This window comes from Plectrocnemia conspersa, unplaced genomic scaffold, assembly GCF_051122295.1.
Source record: "Plectrocnemia conspersa isolate PC_06_02 unplaced genomic scaffold, ASM5112229v1 ptg000009l, whole genome shotgun sequence".
Classification (NCBI taxonomy): Eukaryota; Metazoa; Arthropoda; class Insecta; order Trichoptera; family Polycentropodidae; genus Plectrocnemia; species Plectrocnemia conspersa.
The window spans coordinates 7,487,302-7,510,315 of record NW_028277173.1 but is presented as its reverse complement, the minus strand read 5'-3'; the positions used below and the strand labels follow the sequence as shown (position 1 = coordinate 7,510,315).

Below are 23,014 nucleotides of genomic sequence, written 5' to 3'. Positions count from 1 at the left end.
CTCATGACTCTTCCCTTCCTCAGTCGGTCAGTTATGGTAAATAAAGTCGTGGAGACGCTCGATACGAAGGTTTGTGTTTGCATTTAAATGCATCAGGTGCGCCGGTGTCTAATGACAGAACAATGAGACAATAGCCAATCACAGAGAGAAAATTACCGACGCGTGCCCACGGGGCGACTATGGTCAAATGGTCACGTGGCCAAGGCGTCACGGATGGTCGCAGTCGACCTGGGTTAGGACAATGGTCGTGACCACACATGCATGAGGATCAAAACGGTGATTTTCAAAACTGATTTAGGAAAATTGGGTATTATAAAATAAAAATACATGATACTTAACATAAACCGTAAGAGCATATTTTTATTTAGATAATATCTTTAACATGTTTCTTATGAAGCATACTTCTTGTTTAGATAAAGATATATAAATAATATAATTTTCTATTTAAAATACCTATTTTCCAGTAGGTGATAAATCTAAGACCAACCGAAACTGCCCTTTTCATATATGTCAGAAACTGAAACACGATATTCGGTGACTGAAATTTTTCTATGTTTCTACAGTGTGGTACTGAAAAAATGTGTAAATCTTGGAGAAGACTTTTGGCATGAATGTTTGAATGAATGGTTTATAAATGGTACAAACGTACCCAATAGGGCCATAAAGACGTTAAATATGACGAGAGAGAGGGACGGCCTAACCCTAAGGGGTGTGACTTCGCAGCCAGAAAGATGCCGTTGAATCTAGTAATAATTTTTTAGTCAATATTACATATATTGTGACAAACTATGGCGGGCGAGTATCGTTATTCTCTGAGCGGTAGAAGCTGGCGGAGGGATGATGTCCAGTGGATGGTCCTCAGAGGTTTTGTAGTTGTGGCAGCGACAGTTTAGTGGCGGTTGGTTCCTTTCTGCTGCGGTGCTCGTATGGTGGAGTCCCTCTCTGGCCTCGAGCCGTCTCTTGTCTCGGGCCGTAGCTGACTTCTCCCCAATGGAGATTAGTCTTAAAGTATCAAGGGTTGCAAAAGCTCGTTGAAGAATCATAATTATGAAGCGAGTATATCCAGCCAATTGTTGCACTCGTTTCTTCAACCAACGAAATATGTATACGCCTCTAGAAAGTGACACTTGCTTAATGGACATCCTTCCAAGGTGCAACGGGAATAATGTTGCTTTACGGAGCTTTTTATCTTCCGGTGATATATTGTTTTCCATACCCGTTTCAAGAGGAGTTCTCTATATAAGAAATACCTACATATATGAGGTGATAAAAATCTTCTAATATACCTAAGAGTTTTAGCGAGATAATATGGCTATGTGTATATTTTTAGTAGCTAGAAAGAAATGTTTTAAAAGTTTTACAAAATTAAGTTAAAAAATTTAGAAACCGAAACATAAGTAAGGTCTTTATAAAATAATAATATTTGAAATTTAAACTTCTAAAAATCTATTTATTTCAAAGTCTACTATATTTTTAATTGGCACAGTTTTATTATTATTTTTTATATCTTAAAATAAATATTTTTCTTTACTATTAAAAATAACTTTTTTTACTAACTTTATTGTCTGTTTGCATTCTTGCTTTTGTATTTACGATTATAAAAGGCTTATAATCTACTGTAGCATGTGCTACAAATTTTAAGGATTGCATAAACATGTTCAAGGATAATGATATACAACGTAATAAAATTGTCACAGAATTTACGCACAAGGTTTTTCTTAAACATTATTTATTAAAATATAATCTAGCTTACCAAAAAATACTTATATTGGAAAGTAGCCTTCCAAACCGAAATTCTTAATTTGATTTGTTTTTATGACTTGTATATAATGAACTATAGCTATTATTGTTATTGATCAATCATAGAAAATGTGACTATTTTTTCAAAGGAAATGAAAGTGAAAACAAATTGAATAAGTCAGTTCTATATAATCGCAACTGTCCGAAAAATAACAGCATAGGCAAACAATTTGTTATGTGGGAAGATTCAAGGCCAATAATTAACACAGCTGACTCGGAAAAACGATATAAAACTCGAATTACCATTTTAACCCACTTAGAGAAACACGAATTTGCGTTCGAATAAATATTTATTCTGTAAGTTTGTACTAAATATTAGGGTATTTAAAACTATTATCTATTTCTGAATTCTAAAAAAATACTTTTCAACAGTGTTTTTGCTATATAGATAAGCTATTGATTTATATGTAGAGTTACACTTTGATTTCACTGTGTTGAAATAATGTTTATGCGTTGACATAACTAAATTGTTTTTAATTACTGTGATGCTAAATGCATTTTTAACTCATTTAAAGCCAAGTTGTGGTCAATATTTGTATTTTTATATTCTAACGTATTGACATTAGAATATGAAAATATTGCTTGGTATTTTTTACAAAATTAAATTTTATTATATTAATATTATAGGATCTTGAAGAGTCAAGTGGTATAGTTTATTTTTTAAAAAGCAGCCTGACAATTAGGAAGAAATCAACAAACAAATATTGTATTTTACATCCTTGATTACTGTTGTTAAAAATCAAAATATATTCAGCTTATCACGTTTGTACCGTTATTGATGACCATTGTACATATTATACAAGTACAAATTTGGTGCTCACGTTTTATTCGAATGCATAAACTCATAAAACAACTTCTAATATTATTTAATTATAAGCCTGAAAACAAGTTTTTACACTAACTCAATACGTGTACAATTAACACTCAGACGTCACATATGAAAAGTGCGAATGCATTTTTTGTATGTGTATAAACTTTTCATAAACGCAGTTTTTTTTATATAATTTTTACTTCCCAGGAAGGCCATTGGCCATCCGAGAATTTCGATTTCACGCACGTAATTATCTACATCTAGAACTGGGAAGTTTTCTTATTATAGAAGTACAAGATTGACGACTTTCTTTCTGTCAATGATGATGATGATGCATTGAATTGATTTTGCAATGGAGAAAACTAACTCAGTAGTCGATTGTTATCTCAGAAGGCATAATGTAGTACTTCACAATGATTGTAAATATCCCTGACCTGACGAATTTCCACTTGGCGTCTCAATTCGCACGAGACTAATGGGAAAACTTTATCAATTTATTTGCGTACGACTTTTGTGCTTTATTGTGCAAAGCGACGAAACGCTAAGATTCAATAAGACGTTGCAAAACGCATTGTTGTTAGAAATTACAATGGTTATTGTGAGTTTTAAAAGCAATTGTCGTTATGTTATTTATAATTTCATGAAATGCTACGTTGACATATTACAATGCAGGCTAACGTTTGCCTAATGAAATAGTAAATAATCATAGTTTTTATAGGCTATGATAGATAATTCTGTCGTTACAGAATATTATTGTATATTTATGTGATTATGTTACAATAATAAAATACATTTAACATATTCTTTAATATAAAAGTGACATCTAGCGACATACTGACGATTTAAAATATTTATAATTTATAAAGGTTTGAAACATTGATTATTTAGTAAGAAAAAAAAATTACTTTTTATTTAATTATATTTTTTATTTCAAACATAAGAATTTTTAAAAATTTAAAACATTTGTAATAAACAAAATAAATACTATATTGCTGCTATATTAAAATATTTATTTTTTAAATATATAAGGATCGCTCATACATAGATGGCACTAGAATATTTTTTGTGTGAAATTTGCAAACGAATCTGCTGACTAAATAACAATATTAATTTCTTAGTATTTTTTATTATAAGTTAATTATTAGAAAACGTATAACAATTATAAGTTTAAATTTTGAAACCAGCGCAACCAAATTATTAAGAGATTTTACTGAACTGTTTTTCTAGATTTTCTTTTTGGAATAACCACACGAAGCGAATGTATTATTTATTTATTTTGCTGCATTAAATCCAGTTGGCAAATTACAAATAATACAATCTATAAAAACATTAAATTTTTATAATTCAGGTAGTGCTGTTGATGATTTTTCTTATATCTTTGCTTCCTCCTTAGGTATTCCATCTGAAAATTCAGAACAAGTATCTAAATTTACTGCTAGTAATTTTCATTTCTTGTATATTTTCTCTCATGTCTAATATTTTAAAACGTTAAAAAGACAATAAAGTCAACAATAATTTTCAAACAAATTTTAATACAAACGAAGCCACATCAAAAACTACAATTGAAGGCAATGTTTATTTCTTGTATATATTATATATAAAAAGGGATAAAGAAGTTTATACCTGAAATACATCAATATATAGGTTCAGATTCATTATTTGAGGTTAGTTTTTACTCTTTTTATAAATATATTCTTGCTATGATTTTTAACAGAGTCGGGCCCCGGATATTTGTCCCCTCTCCCCACCCCTCTCGACAGGCTTGATTATATGCAATGTTTAGAATTCGATATCTGTGGCTGAGATATAGACGCATTCTTTTGTATTTGGCACCGACTATTCTGGTTTTTCCTCGTACGTTTTGCAAGTGCTTTTGAATCGTTTAACGAATGAACGGTCTTTTGTATAACACCGACAAAAAACTTCTTAGATAGTTTAAATAAAGCAATTATTCATTGCGATAATTTTTTTCGCAACGATCAAATGTGGTCCTGACATCTCATTTGTTAATTTTTTACCTTTTTAAAATAATAATATTTTTTTACACTTCTTTGGAAGAAATGTAAGATCTTGGAAAAAAACATTTTTTAATTACTTTTAAATGCTCCAGTGCATGTTTTCATTATATTTTTTCTTAAAATTTAAGTTCCAGTTAACAAGTCGATAACTAAGAATTTTTATTCAACCATTTACGTACACTTCTTAGATTTTTTAAGATTGCTTTATATTTTAATTAAAAGTTTTTAGTACACTGAAAATGTATTTTATGTCATAGATAGAGGCTCTTTTTAAGTGCACTAAAGATAATTATTTATATTATTTCATATTCTTTATATAATTGAAAAAGTTTTCCTATTATTGTATCGATTATATGTTTATTATAAAAAAACTTCATTATATTTTTTTATAAAGAGAAGAGCATATATAAATTAAAATAAACGGGAAATATCTCTTTTAAATGCGTTTTCTTAATCCTTAATTTAATATGTATGTATAATAATATTGATATGAATAAATTATGCAATATGTGTGAATATTATCAATAGATTCATATAATATACATATTAGTCACGTAAGCTTTTAATTGTATATCCTTTATTCATTATGCATTAAAATGTCATTTTGAGTGCTTCTCAAACAAAACATAATTATCGCCCAACTTGAAAGCTTACGTCTTAAAAGGGAAATCACTTTTGACTGTCAGCTGTTGTTGTAAATTCCATTCCGATACTATCCCATAACACTGTCAATACCATTTGACATTCAAGCCAAACTAGGAGTGTAAAACGGAGAAAGTATACAGCCGCACCTAACACTACATAGTAGAATTCTTCATTAGTTTTTATATCACTGCTGTCATACGTTGGCGAGATGCCCGCGGGCAATAGAAATTAGACTTGAATTGTCTATTCTCTGTGTGTCGATCTGATCGAGAGGCGAATTTCATGTGCGAATTATGTAAATTGCCAGCAAATGGCCCAGTTTCCCAATTTTGTCGGACGCGGATGGGAGATTAATCGTTTTTGCGAATCATAGGCGACGACAGTATGAATACATCAAATTATGCATTTACACCATCGTGCCACTTATCCGATGAGGCGCAACATTCTTATTGACTTTCTTACTAGACTCGAAGGAAATCCTGTATTGAAAATATATTCTTAACAATGTTCGAACTTCCAAATATGTTTACAGCTTGCCAAGAATATGCTATTCAAACTAGGCCGATGTGACATAATGGTAGACATCCACCAGATGCACGATTTCGCAAATGTTCTTGCAAAAGTTGAACGTGTGTAATTGCAAAGAGGGTTTTGTTGCTAAATCGCGAGGTGCCTGTGGCAGTGTTCTTGGTAATCTGCGGATATGGTTGTTAGCACTTCCTGCAGTCCGGTCTCGGTTAAGAACCTGGACAGGAAGTTGAGTATCTTCGCCTTCGGGGCACCTCCCTGGCGCGAGGCGAAACCAGGAAATGTCACTTGCGAGGCTTCTGCCGCTGGGGTTAATATCCTGTATAAGTATTTATGTAGAGTGATTCAGCCAGGATGGCGACGATTAGGATTTGCGTAAAAATGTATGCGGTGAATGCATTTATATTCGTTGGCGTCTTTAATATTTTTCATTGACTGAAATATGAATTATTGTAAAAAAACTTGGCTTATATTTATTTATTTATTTCGGGGGCAATGCGCCTTGTAGACAAAAAATACGAGTATAATTATGACATATATTGGTTTGTAACATATGTTCGTTTCGAATACAGATATATACTATAAAACTATATGCTTTTAAATGATTAGCTATGCACAAATGTAGACGAAAGCATAGAAATAGTTTTGAAATTCGCCCTATAATTTATGCATTAATGAATATACATATATATGTATATAGGTTCTAGCTTAACTTACTATATTCGGTTGTAAATTTAAAAAAATAAAAACGACATGTAGTCGCGTATACTCCAAAACCCGGCTGGCAATTCCTTATGGTCTAAAAATAAAACTATATATTCCACCGTTAAAAAACGGAAATAACATAGCGAAAACCAATCTAGAAAAGTATGAAATGCTAGCTAGTGCTATTAAGACATTCTATATTTTTCCTAAAATGAACAAATCAGGGATAAATAATCAGACAATTGACGTAGTAAACCCTCTAGAAATTTTAGAGTTATGTATAAAAAATAAATAAAAAAAATCTCCTGGACTAGATAAAATAAATAACATCATGATAAAAACCTTCCTTTTGATAACTTTCACTACTTATCTAAAATATGTATTGTGTGCTTATTACACTATCTTGAAAACAGCTAAAAATAATACAATTAAAAATCCCGATAAAGAAGATAGCATTTTGATCAATTATCGTCTTATTATTCTATTATATTCGCTTTATAACATATTAAAAAAATTATTGCGTCTAAAAATATCTCTTAAATTATAAAAAAACAGTCTCGCTTTTGCGAAATGTATTCAATGACTCGCCAATACATTTCCGGTAAATTTAACATGATATAGTACAGGATTATTAATTCTGGGTATTGAAAGAACATTTGACACTATTTCGCACGACGGTTTAACTTATGAATTATCTAAATATATAGCAGTTTACACCACGGCTTCTAATTTTTATACATACATTCGTGCGTGTTAGGGCCGAGGCACGAAAAAACGATTGTGTGTAGTTTTTGTTTTCATGCGCTGCAATAACGGCTATTATTGAAAAACAGCAGAGTATCGGAATATTTCGGCGAGTTTTGTAGAGGTCGATAATAATGTTACACGTATAATATATTATTTAAAAAATGTAATTAAAAATATTTCCAAAATTAGTAAAATATTTTTTTTATGTAGTGATAAAAATACATATAAAATATATTTACAAAAAAATACTATATTTTTAAAGTCGTATATTTAAAAAAATATTAAACAAACAATTAACTTCCTTTTGTACAGAATTAAAAAATATCCTCTTCGGACATCAAATACAATATTTTATCGTTTATAACTGGTTTGTCAATCTTAGGCATAATTGTAGATGATGCAATTCGAAGAGGTATCTCTAATTGATACGATTTCCATTTTTGTTTTTTATTGACATCGTTTTCTAGAATCTTTGTTCATAAAGATAGGTTGTTTGGAATGGCAGCAATCTTTTAATAGCTCTTCCCTCATTATTACCCATTTTGTTACAAAAAACATCTAATGATTCATTCTCAAATATTTTTTTAAAAGCAATGCATGAGATACTTCATTGTCTCGCTTGTTTGTGAAGCGGAAATTCTCGTTTCAAGGTTGTCTGGATTGCATCCAGCTATAAATTTAAATATTTCGGCCCATTCGCACAAATATATAATATCACAGTAGCTGACTATCAACTCCTAACATACGATTGTATTAATTTAGTGTGCGTGTTTATTGGATAAAAAGTGAAAACTGTGGCGTGTGCTGATGTATAGCTTCTGATTGTCTAGCTAAATAATGAACTCTAGATACCGCGTAAAATTCTAGCTTAAGTCCCGCAGGGTAATTTGCTCAGACCGTCCCTTTTCACAATATATACTCATGACATTCCTTTCCTCGTGAATTTGTGACTTATATATTATATATACGCTGACGACACAGTCATCATAACTTGTTCTTCCGGTCTTAAACTAATTGAAATTAAGCACAAAAGTAACAAAAAATTGTGCAAAATTGAATAATTACTTGATCAAATAAATAATTACTAACACAAGCAAAGAAACTGCATTATATATATATATAGAGAGAGCGTCAAATATCTGGGTATCTGGACTCCAAACTAACATTAACTAAGCGTATTGCGAAACTCTTGCCATTGCGGCCTGTAAACCGATATTAAACGGAAAAAGCATATTAACAAGAAAAAATAAAATTCTACTATATAAATAGCTAATTAGACCGGTTATAACATTAGATTGCTAGGTGTGGAGTAACACCAGTAGTTAAAATATTTTTAAGTCATTCAAAATATCACACTTTTCTATACTTACATAAAAAACTTAATTGTAAATTTTTAATACATTCAGTAAAATATAGTCAGTGACTGACAAGAACAAACGTATTAACATAAAACTCCTAAGTAAATCTTGCTTCAAAGGCATATATTTTATTTTTAATGGCTCAAGGTCCCCAGTTAAGTAAATATTTATGTATTTTTTTTATTATTTTTTTTATGAAGCTTTTTATTTTTAGTTAATTTATCGCTCAATTGATACGACATCCAAATATCGAGTTTTTTGTTGATCTCAGGCATTTGTAAATCTCTCCAAATAATAATGGCAGTAATGAGCTTATTTATAGACAGAGCAAATAGTAGTGGAACAAGAGTTGATCATTACAGCACTCCAACGCATGTTATACTATCATTTAGGTATTTAAAATTATCTGAAGCACAGCAAATTAGTAAACCATATATTTTACAAATAGTAAATAGTCTAAAGTACATTGAAATTTTTGCTAAGCAAATTAAAAACGGCATGATCTTCAATAATTTAATATTTAAAAAAATGAATTTAAAGTAAAGTCAAAGTTATCTAATCATATCTTTCACTTTGTGGCTAAAAATATGTCTCAATTATGTAACCTTGTTAATTTTTTATATGTTATAGCAAAATTAATAATTATGAATATGTACATTACATAACTTGCGATTTGTGAGTCGTAATATTATTATATAAAATAAAATCAATTAAACGTATTTACTAGAGATGTCATTAAAATAATCCGATTTTTTCCCTATTTACCTCAAATAGATTACATAATTTTTGTACAGATTTGTCAGCTTTTTTCATTATTATTAAAAATTAAATATAAAGATCTATATCTCATAGTAACTTATATGCTTCTGAATCTATAAATGTTTTAATAATAAATTAACTAAATTATGTATATAACATTTAGATTGTGTAATATCAATAAAAAACCCACAAAAATGGTGAATAATTTATTTAACTTTGATGATCGTTTATCTAACACTTTACGGTCTACTAACATTTTTGGCGGAAAGATATGCTGTTTCACAATTAAAATTGAACGGCAAATTGCAAAACTGGGCTACTTTTAAATACTCCATAAATGTTTTGATTTCAATTGGCAATGTTTTAGTAACATTTTATGTATGTTTAAAAAATAAAATGCAAATAACTGCATCTTATTAAAAAATTGTTCCTGGTTTGTTAATAAAATGTATTTTTATAATAATTATCAATATTAAAAGTATGGGTAAAAACAGCTTAATAATTTAGTAATTAAAATGCTTTGTATATAAATAGAAATTCAGAATACAGTTAAACCTCTGATTAAGATTAAATTGGGTTATGAGTGTTTCGCAATACGAGTATTTTTTATCAATTTTGTCTTGCAATACGAGCAGTACGTATTGCGTCACTTTCTCCCTTTTATTTAAATTATTCATCACGATATGCATTTATGAGATTAGGAAAATCTAAGAAAACATAATTTATGATTATTGATTTAAAGTATGATTTTTGTATGTAATAATTAGTAATTCTAATTTTTCAGACACGATTGAAATTGAAAAGCACTAGAGTTCATATAGAATTTCAGGTATTATTCACTGACTTTTATATGTACATATATAATACAACTAGTCCATCATGTTGGTATATTTAGATTATTTAATTATCTTACAAGCTATGCTTTTTAATATTAAACATTATTGTGAAAGCTTATACGCATTATGTAACCCAGAAATGAATAAAATTAAATATAGCGTATATAAACTTTTTAAATCGTTCTGAATGTTTAAGGAGGTCTTAACCCGTTTTAATTTTTTCATTATATAAATGAATTGATGAATCATAAAGTTTCATTACTTTACTTTACAGCACCGACATAAAATCGAGAAAAGCACTAATAATGGTCCGACTTCCAATTATCGAGCTTATTCTTACGCTCGGCTCATTGCCGTTTTAGCCATTATCATTTATAGCATGCACATATCTACATAATATCACAAATACACTTAGCTTTCTAGTTCATTTTATTATTTATAAAATTACTCTTACAGCGTTAACGTTTTAATATACATAATTGATTGCAAAAATCGGTAAATAATATACACATAATGCGTAATGCTAGTAAAAAGGCACGCGAGTGTAATACTTTAATGACGTTATGAAATATTGTATTATTTTTTTGTTTATAAAATTATCAGTGAAAGGTGAGGTCGCGTTGCATAGCTGTGGGGTCAGAAATTAAATCTCACATTTCTAAAAAAATGCGATTTGGAGTTTTAACGATATAATTATGATAATCGATTTTTATATAAGCCTGTAGCGAAATCGAACACGGCTATATGTAAGTAATTAAAAATTCATGTTTTTACGGCAATAAACATTGGCGATGTATCAATTTTTAATTAATGTATATAATTACCCCCGAGACTTGTCAAATACCTATTGACTTGTCAAATTATATTTTTAATTTATTTATTTTGATGGTCTTCCATTTTTAAATTAAGTAAATACTGACTTTATTATAATTTGTATATAAATCACATTTGACAGTGTAATTTGAATGTATGTTTTAAATATAGATACGTAGATTTTGTTGTGGTACTGCGTCGTTTAGTCTCCAAGTCGTATCGAAGATCGGGTTGAACTATTGGGAATTCGGGTTACTACTTTTATATTTGGTACATAAAAAAATAAGCAAAATTTTTTTACAGCTTACGAGATATCTTTCATTTTTTTCAAACGCCTGCCGTGTCTGTTTTACTTATGATTTCATTTAAAATTTTAGCATTTATTTTTATTAGTACAGAATTCTTGTATATAAACTGTTTTGAAATTAGCAGTACAATTTGCGCTTGCTTATTTTCGCCGTTGTTGAAGTCGTCTCGAAGATCGTGTTGAACTCTTGGGTTTCAGGCGACTGCTTAGTTGGACCTAGTTGAAGTGGAAGGCGACTACTTTTTACCGCTTAGTGTTAAGCTAGACTCTCATGTATTACAAGTCAGAAGCGAAGTTGTAATTCTACATATATTAAGTTTGATTTGAGCTTATGTACAGATTTGTTTGAGCTTAAATATTTTCAACAACCCAACGTCTCTTCTCAATAGTTCATGATCATCTGGCTAATGCGATGAATCAGGGTGGAAACAGTTATTATCTGATAAATGTGTTAATTTTTTTATAATCAGTCTAGTTCGATAATTATTTTATTCTATGGAACGTATAATTGTAAATGCTTTTAAATCGTTTATTGAATGTCTTTTCAGAAACGCAATCATTTGTATAACGCATATGCTTGATTTATTTTTTCTATTTCGTAAGGATCACAAGATCACGAGAATTGTAAAAATATATTAAACATGACAAAATGTTTAAGGATCACGAGATATTAATATATATATTGTATATAACATACAATATAAATTGTATAAAACTATTAAATATGGCAAAACGCAATCTATAAATATTTTTTTCTATTGTTTCAGGTGAGTCCACTAATTTAATTGCAGTTAATCAAGCAGTTAAGTATGCGAAAAATTTTAGACTGCATTTTTGTAATTTATTCCGATGTATTTTTACTATGAAGTACTCGTGATTTCGCGTGAGATTTATTTAACGAGTAGAGTAGTAGGTCAATTATAATATTCAATTTAATTTTAAAATCTGACCTTCATCTTTAACCCAAAAATATAACCTCTGAGTTAACGAGATAAAAAAATCATTTTCTAAGTGATATATTAGTCATTATTTTTTTCATCAATTTTATATCCACATTATCTTAACGGGAACTCGAAGGTCCGCCGCCACCTGATCCGATCACGAATCGCCCGCCAATGTGTGTCTAGAATTAATTATCCAGTGCGCGAATAGCGCCCATAGTAAAAATATGGAACCCGCGCATGGTTAACCATTAACGGTACACAACTTATAGATATGTGTATAATATAATATAATAATAACAGCAGATGGGTCACGTTTTTCCCGCAACGGCCGATTGCGCAACAGATTATCGAGCAGAATGCGGGTCAGTCGTATAATCGGACGTCTGATAATAATCGGGCAGTGTTATTATTATTATATCAGTTAGGCTTTGCGGTGGTTGTGGTGTGATGAATCGATTCTTCATTGATTCTGCTATTCCGGGGTGAAAGTATTTTGTGCTGGGGAAAGGTTGTTCATCTCTGATTAGCCACGGGTTGGACACTTTTAGTTTACGCTGGGCTAGAGTTAAAATTGTTTATAGAATATGTATTTTTTATCTTGATGATAATATAATATGCTAGTTAATCATTTATTTATTTAATTGTAAATTTTCTGTTGTACCACTGCGTTACAACGGAGTAAACACAATAGTGAATAGTAAGACACTAGACTAGACTGAAATTTGTCTGTATTTTTTTATGACATCTATTTTATTTATTATAAGCTATTCAACAATTAGATGCTATTTAAGATTATACAAATATAAGAAAACCTATTTGGGATGATCGATTAGAATTATATTTATATAGTAATCATTAATTTTGATCTGTCAGACACAATAGAAATTATAGAACATTAGAGTCAAAATAGGTTTTGAAACTAAGTCTTTCTAGGTGAGGTGCCAGCACTCTCAACTTTTTAATCTTTAATTTAAAATAATATATATTCAGTTCTTAGCATAAATTAAGTTTATTTTATTTAAGGCAAATGTTTATAGTAAATTCCAAGGTTTTGTCCAATTCTCGTCTGGCAAATCTTTTCTACTCTTTTCCATGCTAAAAGTCGTCCTCTGTGTAACCACAGATCAACATACTTTAAGCGATTAAACCACTGATTTATCTTGCTGGTAATATATGCTACAATATATATCAAAAGCTACTTAAGTAACTATTGTATTTGAAGCATCTCCCAATTTTATATGGAAGTCGCAATTTTCACATATTTTTATTTTGTGACATATCTTAAATTCTATAAAATTATGTATTTAAAATGTTCCATCAATTTTTCTGAATTAATTTAATCGCAGCTGATCTTAATTTTGGTGAACGGAAAAAACTAAAATGATGCATTTTCCATTTAACGCCCTTACTGATCAGTAATTCTCAAAGCATTGTTTTATGCATATTTTATAAAATTCAAAAAGTTCAACAAATATACCATGTCAATATTTATTTTTTAATTAAATAATATTTACATGAAATTAATTGCACTAATTAATTAAATAAATTAATATCGGTAAAAACCGATTTTTTTTTCTAATATATTCGAATACTTTCATTATTTTTTATTCAATACTCAAATAGTTAAAAACCACGAATAATTGAGAACCTTAAGTGAAGTAGTAAGTAAATTATTTTTGTCTAATATAGTACATATTTTAGTTGTATTAAGGATATTTTTTTCAATCTTGCAACTTTAATAAAAATAAAAATTCCTAAGGACCGCTACTGGTCAAGTTTATGGTAATAGTTATTTCAAGTTAAGAAAGTGGATACAATTATTTTTATTACACGAATAAAATATTAATATTACAGTTATATTACTTATTAAAAAATAACGGTGCTAAAAATATAAATTTTATAAAAATTAATATAATACAAGTTGAGGCATATTAATTAAAATAATCTAATATAAGATCCGTATTAATACTTAGCAATCACGTTTAACTGTAATGTGAAAAGTACACATATTAAAAAAGCAATACTATTTAATATTCAATGCAATTTTTCACACTCGATAAATACATGCAAAGTTCATTCGTGATACAATATGGACAGCGTACATGAATGTGTATTATAGCATTATTCGATTGCACTTGATGAGCGTGTGCAGAATATTAATTTAATTTGCATAATTTGATAGTCGTATTGGTAAATATTATGTTAAATTATTATATTTATAATGGTATATGTTAAGTGGCAATTTGATTAATTTGTGAAAACTCTCGAAGAAACGGGAATGAAAATCACAGTCCGTATCAAATGCAACAATTTTTCTGGATATGTGTTTTCGAAAATAAATACAATCATTTATATTTCATTAAGTTTCAGTCTGATTCACTACTTTATAATTTCCATCTCTAGTCGAGTATTAACAACTTCAGTCATGTGTTTGACCAAGTACATGAGACCAATTCGCCAACTCATCATCATTGCTTTCAAACAATGCAAAGTGCATTTACGATTTAAAATGCACTTTGGTCAATGGGATTCTTTATTGAATCTTTTTTTGTAGAGTTTTACCAAAATAAATATCGTTAGCGCATTTTTATTAGGGAGCAAAGTTTCTGTAGTAGGGTGCGGTCCTGTAGGCATCATAAGATTCCCTATCGAGCTCGACGGTTTACCGTTACATTCTAATTAGAATCCACTACTATTTGCCTCTCAGCCATACACCGTGGGGGTGTTACCCTGCACTTCTAAAGAAATATTCACCATTTTATTTGTATTATATAATAATGCTTTTTTCTTATAATAAATACAAATATTTAATTGCTTTTGGTAAGAACACAAATAGTAGGAACACATTTAATAATGACTATAATAATTATATTTATTTAAAAGATCGTTGAAATTCTGCGCAAAATTAAAAAAATTGGATACATAAGTAGCAAAGTTATGGAATGAAGTTAGTGGTATTGTAGGTTAATCAAATTTATTCATTTAACAATCCAGAACTGACGCTGATCCCCTAGAAATAAAAGTGGGAAGGGTGTCGCAACGCAACGAAGAAAGAGATAAAGCATGCTATTTCGTGTAACGGTACTTCGTCCAGACGACATGGGAATCTTATGAAGCGTCCTGTAGTGCCAAACTTAATTCTGATTCTTGGAGTGCATCACAAATCAATCATAGGTCAAACATTTTTTCTCTAAATGTGATTTTTCTCTTCAAACCACCATAAGTGCATTTAGAATTTTTATCTTATGCAGGTCTGCTGAGAAGGGGGAGAGGGGAGGGTTTACCCTTCAAAGAAAATCTAAATAAAACAGTCTTATATATACATTTTCACCAGTGGATATATATTTTTACCAGTGAAAATATAAATTGTCTGACAGGTGCTAGTAAAATTATATGATATTAACTTTTCCATATGTAGTTATATAAACATTTACACATTTATTTACATGCGATGTATAAATTTTACAGTGACTGTGTATTTTTCTGTGAAGCTATATTTTCTCTAGTTAAGTCCAAACACATTTTCCTTAGTAGATATATATTTCTACTAGCGAAAATATATTTTAACTGATAGGCGCTAATATGCTACTCTAAAATGTCTCTGAAACTCAATTTGACAGTTGCGAAACGAACATTTACTGTTCAAACCAAAACCTAACCTAATGAAAGTTCTAAAACTATTTATATAAAATAAGTCCAAAATACAATCTAAGCCAACTCATATCTCAGGGGGAAAAAAGCTAAAGAATTTCACATATTGCTCCATAATTTGTCTGCATTTCGATATTTCACTATGTTTTAAAAATATGATAGCTTTCCTAACCGATATTTTTATTGACTTATAATATAAGAGGGCTGATCAAAATATTTTCAAACCGAATTTTGGTCAATAGGAGAGCGCAAAAACAATTATTACTTCTCAGAAGTCAAAAATTCGCGTCAAAAGCAATAAAATCGTGTCGGCGCCGTCGCAGTGGGAACGCTCGGTAACGAGCGTTCCCACTGCGACGGCGACGGCACGATTTTTTTGCTTTTGACGTGGATTTTTGACTTCTGAGAAGTGATAATTGTTTTTTGCGCGCTCCTATTGGTCAAAATTCGGTTTAAATGTACTTCATTCGATTCTCACTCGTAATATTGTTGTAAAAAGTCTTGATAATCGAGTGTTTTCACAGCGATGGCATGATTTTATTGCTTTTGATCTTGACTGGAAATTCACTATATGGCAACACTGAGCAGCAAATAAAACAAGGAAATATTACGAGTAGATATTTTTAATAATTCTTAAAGCCTAATTAAAATATTTTGCATTAAACATGATTTTCGTACCTATTATTATTTATTTAATAAATTATATTTTGATGTCAAAAAATATATAAAATTCCATTTTTGTCGTGAGGCCCGGAATCATTGTTTTCCCAGGGCCTGGGATCGCTCTCATGTAGGACCATGCATTGCTTCTTCAAAATGGTACTAAATGGATTCAAAAGTATTCTACATCCATCGTGTAATTTTTAATTGAAAGATCTTCTTCTAGTTCATTATAAGTTGACTTCAATCATTTAATATATTCGTATGTTTCGTCACGAATACGTCATTCCAAGGTCTCCGTAGGAAGAAAGCGTCCAGGCGAATTGTTCGTGGTTCCCCAAGCGGCAAGGCCCCAGAGGGGGCCTTAGCGAGGCCCAAGGCCAAGGGACCCATCCACTGTAACACCAACGCAGCGCAGAATAATTACTCGATGAAATTTATTACGTACAAATCGACCCACACACGTTTTGTTCATATTTTAATTAATGGATTTAGTAAATCAGCCTTTGATTTTTTCAGTGAAAGCGTCTTTTGACGGATATTTTGTATTAGATTATTCTTAAGCATTTTTCCATTGCGATAAATCGCTTTAGTCGTTTGTTACAAAACGTTTAAAAATATAAACAGCGTCGCAAGAATGATTGCTGTTTGCGTAGCGTTTCTGTAAATTGCTCGCTCACGCATTTAATTTAAAAAATCTCACATTGCTAATTAAATGAGGAAAAGTCAGTAAAAATATATATTAATATTAAAAAATATTTTACTATAAGTATGAAAAATTACTTATAGTAAAATAAACGGTCGAATATATTTAGATTAGAGTATCTAGTAGTCGTGAGTTTTCGAAGAACTGATCTTTCTGCTCCTTTGTTTCCGAGTTTGTATATGTAAAATACGTTACGAATAGTGAACGGGTTTATCTTAACCAATTGAGCCATATAGTCAAACGGTTCGCCCTTTAATAAACACCCCTTCTACATGATGGCAATATATTTTCCATTGGCTTTACAGTCTATTTAATGCAGTTAAATGAGAATGAGATGTCCATATATTTTTTAAGTTCTCGTTTAAATAAAACACAGAGAGTTAATAAAATTCAACCAAAATATTTATTGGATTGATTAAAGCTATCCTTGTTTTTTTAGGGGTGTTGTTTTTACTCATATTTTAATATCTCGTTTTGTTTAATTGGCGATTTCTCTAAAGAGTTTATTAATAATGCGCCCTTGTTTAAATTACGTATTTTTACCTCTTTATAATAGCAAAACTTTTTATTTTTATTAAATATTAAATATTCAAAGAATATTTTGTGATTTTTATTATAAAAATATTTTAAACCATTTCATAATGCATATTATCTGTAAAAAAAACAACATTTAATTTAAATGGTTATATTTGTTTGATTTTAAAATGTAAAGTTATATAAAAAAAGCAAACTCTATTGTATAATTATTGAGCGCTTTACGACTGACCATTTAATGAAACTAATGACAAAAATCAAACAATTTTACTGAACGAATAAATTCAGCTCTAATTTAATTTGTATATAAAAATAAATTTATTATTCAGGAAATCGCTTTTGAGAAATTTTACTTTATTGTATCTCTAAAAAGTTTTATAGGTTCTGAGTTATTAAAAAATAAATACTTTAATAATGCGCTATTAATTTTCTAGTTCTAGAAAAGCTATAAGTATTTACAGTAACTGTTATTATAATGAGTAATAATTATCTGTAGATATATTTTTAATAGCTATATGTTAATAAAGATATGCTACAATAAACCGATATATTTCGGATATATTTAAAGTTAAGCATGAACGACATTATGTATAGATACAGCATGTATCTATAGAGTTGCTTATTAATGACCGAAAATCACGTAGTGTCAAAATACGGTATGTTTAATTCAGTTTTAATTTATAAATATTACGAATTTATTAATTAATAGAAATAAATATTTTAGAGTGTTATTATTATTAATATTTTGGAGTGTAGCATTCAGTGACAATGGAATTGTCATGTCATTTTGTTATGAGTGTAACTGTGGCAGTAAAGTGGCATTGTCAAGTAATATTTATCTATTTGTGAAGTTAAGCAACTTACACTTTGTTTTGGGATACTTTTGAATGCCCTACGAAATACAATAAATAGTTGTGGTAATGAACAAAGTATCTTTGAAGGATTTTACCTAATAAAATTATTAACATTTTTTATATTTAAATATTATGCATACAACTGCAGACAAATTTAAAACGTATATTATGTATACATATGTATGTTGTAAAAAATACTTAAGCTCATTATTCTTGTGATCAACCAAGCCGAACTTTTTTACGCTTCTTTGCGTCGCACTGCGAACGTCTACCCATAAATTTAAAATATTGCCTTAAAATGACAATTTTTATGATAAAAAATCGTAAAACCAAAATTTAATTGTAAATTTATAATTAAAAAAAATTAACTGTTATAGTAGTTAAATGCAATAGCAATGCATTTGTAAATTAATATATTTATGTTTAACAATTAATTACATCTATTAACTTTTTAAATAATATAAATTGAGCTAAACTACCGATTAAGATTAAGAGGAATAATATTAACGATGGTTATCTCGGATGGATTCGGCGCTCTTCAAAGGTTAACTGTTTGCTCATGACTCGCACTGCTGCTGTTCACTTCCTCGATCAGAGGCGCTCGATCTGCGGGTCGCGACCCCTCTGCCGTTTGCCATTGTATTCGCACTAGATTAGATAATTAATTAACTCAGGCATAAAAGTACAGCTACAATACTCCACAATTAATAAGTGATTCCGTTGAGGCGTAGCGTTTTTATTTCTGTGTAATTGCTGGTGAGTAGTTTGTTGTTCGCTCGAATGTAGATACTAACAAGCTATGTTACATATCAAGAATAACGGTGATTTAATTTATTGAACACTTATGTGAATGGTGGATTTAAAAAAAAAAGCAATTAGAAAAATATATTTTGTCATCAATGTTTGATATAATTTATTTTAAGCGATTATGAATATATTATCTGTGTCTTCTTTATCTAATATTTAACTGAAATTTGATGATGTGTTCTTTAATTAAATGTTAATTTATTCATAGGAGAAATATGATAATATTTTGGACAAACACAATGGGAGGTCACGCGTTAGTTACACCTTTATTTTTATTGTGTAAATAGCTTTTCTTTGATGTGTGCTTAAAAATGTAAATACATTCATTGGTAAAAAATGCCGAATTTTAAGCTTTATTGTAATAAAGATATTTTAGGTGTAAAATATGACTAATGGTGGACAAAGTAATTAGCAATAAAAAGCCAGAATTAAAATAGAAATATATTTTTTGAATATTATTAGCAAAAATCAACTGTAAACTTGACGTTTATGTGTATTGCAAAACACTGCAATTAATTAAAAAAATATACGTAATATATTCTGTTTAATGATAGGAAAGTTTGACAATTAAAAGAACATGTTTGATTGCATAATCTAAAATGTTTTTATATGGAAGTATTTTTTGATATATAAAAAATATCGCAAATTGTTAAGACATGTTAGTTAAACACATTTTTGCATGAAATATTTATTTATTTGGCTCCCTTTTCAATGGCCAGTTCAATAAAATATTATTAATTACTACTTTTAATGTGTTTTAAAGCAATGCCTGTGTATGCGTTAAAAAATAATTAATTTCGTTTATGTTATTTTATTTTTGAAAACATGCAATCATGCACCACTGCCGTAGGCCCTACGAGTCCAACCCTTCGGACGGGCACTCAGCTTGTGACGGCCGGGTGAGCGGTTCCATACCCTCCCTTCCCGTAGTACTAAATATGTTATTGGAGATATATTACTTTTTCTTCCGACCGCTCAGGGAGACAGGATCTCGCTGGCTAGCCAGCATTGTAATTGCATTGCGTATTAATAACATCACCCTCCAGGTCTCTAGATAGTGCCTCGTGCTCTACCTCAGACGGCTAGGTTTTGGGATTTAACTAAAGAAGGGTCCCTTGCTCTCCCACACTGATGGATGGACGGACCGGCGCCCAATTTATACCGATAAATATTAAAAAGATTTCTTTGGAATCTAGCACCGTAAAAATCTTAATTGATTTTAGAAGGCTTTCGTTAGTGCAGTTAAGATCGCCTTTTATCACACAAAATTCAAATCAACTATAGCTAAATTCACTATCATTGTTAGCTCAATTTTTAATGTAATTTCAAGTAGTTTCTGAATTAAGAAATTATACTTATTTACTATATAACTTTTATTGTATATTGGCCTGTATAGTATTAACACTATACACAGCATGTGCACCATATTTTTATTACTGTCCGGTGACACAACCCCTGTGCCACGTTTTCATCGAGCATATTAGTCAATGGCACAATCCATTTAGCATTTATTTGATTATCATACTTTTCAACAAATTTTGTATTCAAGTTGTTTTTTAATAATATTTTTTTATTAATTTAAGTATATCCCTAGTTCCAAATAAAATCAAATAAAAATTATTAAAATAACTATTTTGATTCCGTATTCCATTGTAGTCAAAATAAAATGTTACTATTTATAGTTATTAGACTGTTTTCGGGTCAATTTAATTCATATATTACCAATATTTGTTTCAGCAGTGCTTATTAAAACTGAAGATAAAATTAGTTAACTAGTCTTTATAATATAAATTAATGATGATTTACATACTCATAATAAATTTATACAGCTCGTTAAAAATAATTATTGATTGTGAGTAACTTGTTTTATAAATGCTTTGGAATACGAGCAGATTTTTAAATCATTTCTGATTTGATAAACGAGCACTGTTTTGTAATACGAGCCGCAACTATTGCGTCACTTTTTCCTCAATCGAGCCGATAATTCTTCTTGCAGTTAAGACACCTTTTATAATATAATTTGCCACTTTAATCTTGTTGGTTATTAGATAATGCTCCTGCTCATTTTCTAGACCTTGAAGATACTTTCATTGAGAGCAAGTTTATTTTTCCCATCACTACTTTATTACTCCAACCCATAGATCAGCAAATCATTTCAAATGTCAAAAAACTTTACACCAAATCATTATTTCTAGTAATGAAGGAGCAAATCTTACCTTCAGAGACTTTTATAAAAATCATTTCCACATCAAGAGCTGCCCCAAGATATTGATAAAGTATGGTGTGGGGTTATTAAGAGAATACTCATGAACCCTTACTTCAAATGAGATTAGGGATATCTATAATGTGCAAAACAGTACAAAATTTCGTGGAAAAGCATATCTCAAGTAAGGCTGTAGCAGTGCTATATATGAATCTGTTTCATGATAATTTAATGTCACCTTTTTACCAAATCCTCAAAAGGAAGCAAAAGCAAGTGTTTTAAGATAGATTCCTAGTTAAAGTTCTACAAATATAAAATTGCATTGAGCTATCAATAATTAATAGCTGTTTGATTATATTATACAATATACAGCACAGCAAAGTGAAAATCGAGTCATGTAGTTTTTCGTACTTTCTATGTTTTACATCTAAGTGATCGATTCTGCATTAGCAAGTTCTGTAATGGAATTTGTAATTCAGTAGGAACGGAAAAAAAAAAATCTTTTCTTAAATGAATATAGCTGTGAGTAGATAAATATACAATCATTACTTCATGATTTGGGAAATTGTTTCTGTTGTTAATGATTGTAGTTATAGTCCTTTAAGACAATATATAATGCTTGATTTGATTGAGATAGATAGATAGTTAGAGACAGATAGCTGTAATAATTTATTTATATTTTTTGCAACATTGTTTTATCTTATTTATTAAGTATATAAAATATTGTTGCACAATAATTTAAAAGGGGCGATATAATTATATGGTAGATTATTTTTTATTTATACTTAACATATTTTTCATATATTTTTCTACTATTTTTTTTAAATATGTAATTACAATGTTCTTTAAAATTATTTTTTTATCTACAATTAATCCTAAATATTTATCTATGTTATTAATATTTATATTATTATCTGATATATTTTTATAATTATTAAACATACATTTAGTTTTATTCTCATTTAGTTTAAATACATTATTTTTAACCATATTTATATTATACTTAATTCATTATTTAAATTATCTACAACTTCTTTAACATAATGCAATATATTAATGTGTCCCCAAACAGATGTATTTTACATTTTTTATATTAATAATTATATCATTTATATATAATATAATCAGCAATGGTCCCAATTTAGACCCCTGTGGCACACCTTAAGATATTATTTTCTCTTCGGAATACGAAAAAAATATTTTATTAAATAACTTTTTGCTTTATTTTTTTTTAAATAATTATTTAACCATTTGTACTGACATTATTTTTCTGTCTATTGTTTCGAAAACTCTCCTGAAATCTAAGAAAACTGCTCCAATGATTGTAT

The 23,014-nt window shown here is 29.3% G+C and overlaps 1 protein-coding gene across 5 annotated transcripts in view; it reads left to right on the top strand.

Moving 5' to 3' along the window:
• The window catches only part of Rhp (GTP-Rho-binding protein rhophilin), a 118,420-nt gene that overhangs the window by 38,829 nt on the left and 56,577 nt on the right, over nt 1-23,014 (top strand). The window lies entirely within an intron of this gene.